Source organism: Myotis brandtii, unplaced genomic scaffold, assembly GCF_000412655.1.
Source record: "Myotis brandtii unplaced genomic scaffold, ASM41265v1 scaffold266, whole genome shotgun sequence".
Taxonomy (NCBI): domain Eukaryota; kingdom Metazoa; phylum Chordata; class Mammalia; order Chiroptera; family Vespertilionidae; genus Myotis; species Myotis brandtii.
Window position 1 is genome coordinate 7575045 of NW_005360124.1, and position 660 is coordinate 7575704.

The following is a 660-nucleotide window of genomic DNA, read 5'->3' on the forward strand; positions in this document are numbered from 1 at the left end:
GCCTCCCCGCGTGCGGGGCTTGGGGCTCCCTGCTCCTAGCCCGGTCCGTGCGCCCTCTGGGCATTTGCGCGCTCCCGGAGGAGAGCAGGCATCCACGTAGTTCTTCCCTCTACTTCCTCTGGTTCGCCTTGGTTTTTAGTTCTCCGAAGGGGATAAGGGCTGGGCGCGTGAGTGGGGTCTTTTTCAGAATTTTATGTCCCCTTCCTCAGAGGCGGAAAACTGGAGGAAGCACTGCCTTTTCTGATTTTTAAAAAAATGAAAATGTTTTGTAACAAAAAGGAAAAAAAGTAATGCCAAGGCTCTTGATCTCATACAAAGTTTAGAGATGATCATGTATTTTTTTCCCAATGAGCCTTGCTTACTAAATTTAGCATTTAAAAACTCCTTATGTGCAGGTGTATTTTCACATAAAAACTAAGATTAAGTGTGGAATAAACCACAGTGCCGTGCAAAATAGTAAACACCTCTCTCCCGCCCTGACAGCACGTGGCCTGGTAGTCATTTATAAAAGTTGACACAGTCTCCTTTGTCGCAAGAGGAGCGTTGTGCATTTGTCTTCTTCCGTTGTTCTTAATATTGGTGTCATTTATTAATTCAACGACATGCATTGAAGTAAATGAAGGCGCATACGCAGTCCTGCCCACTGCGTTCTGCTGGATC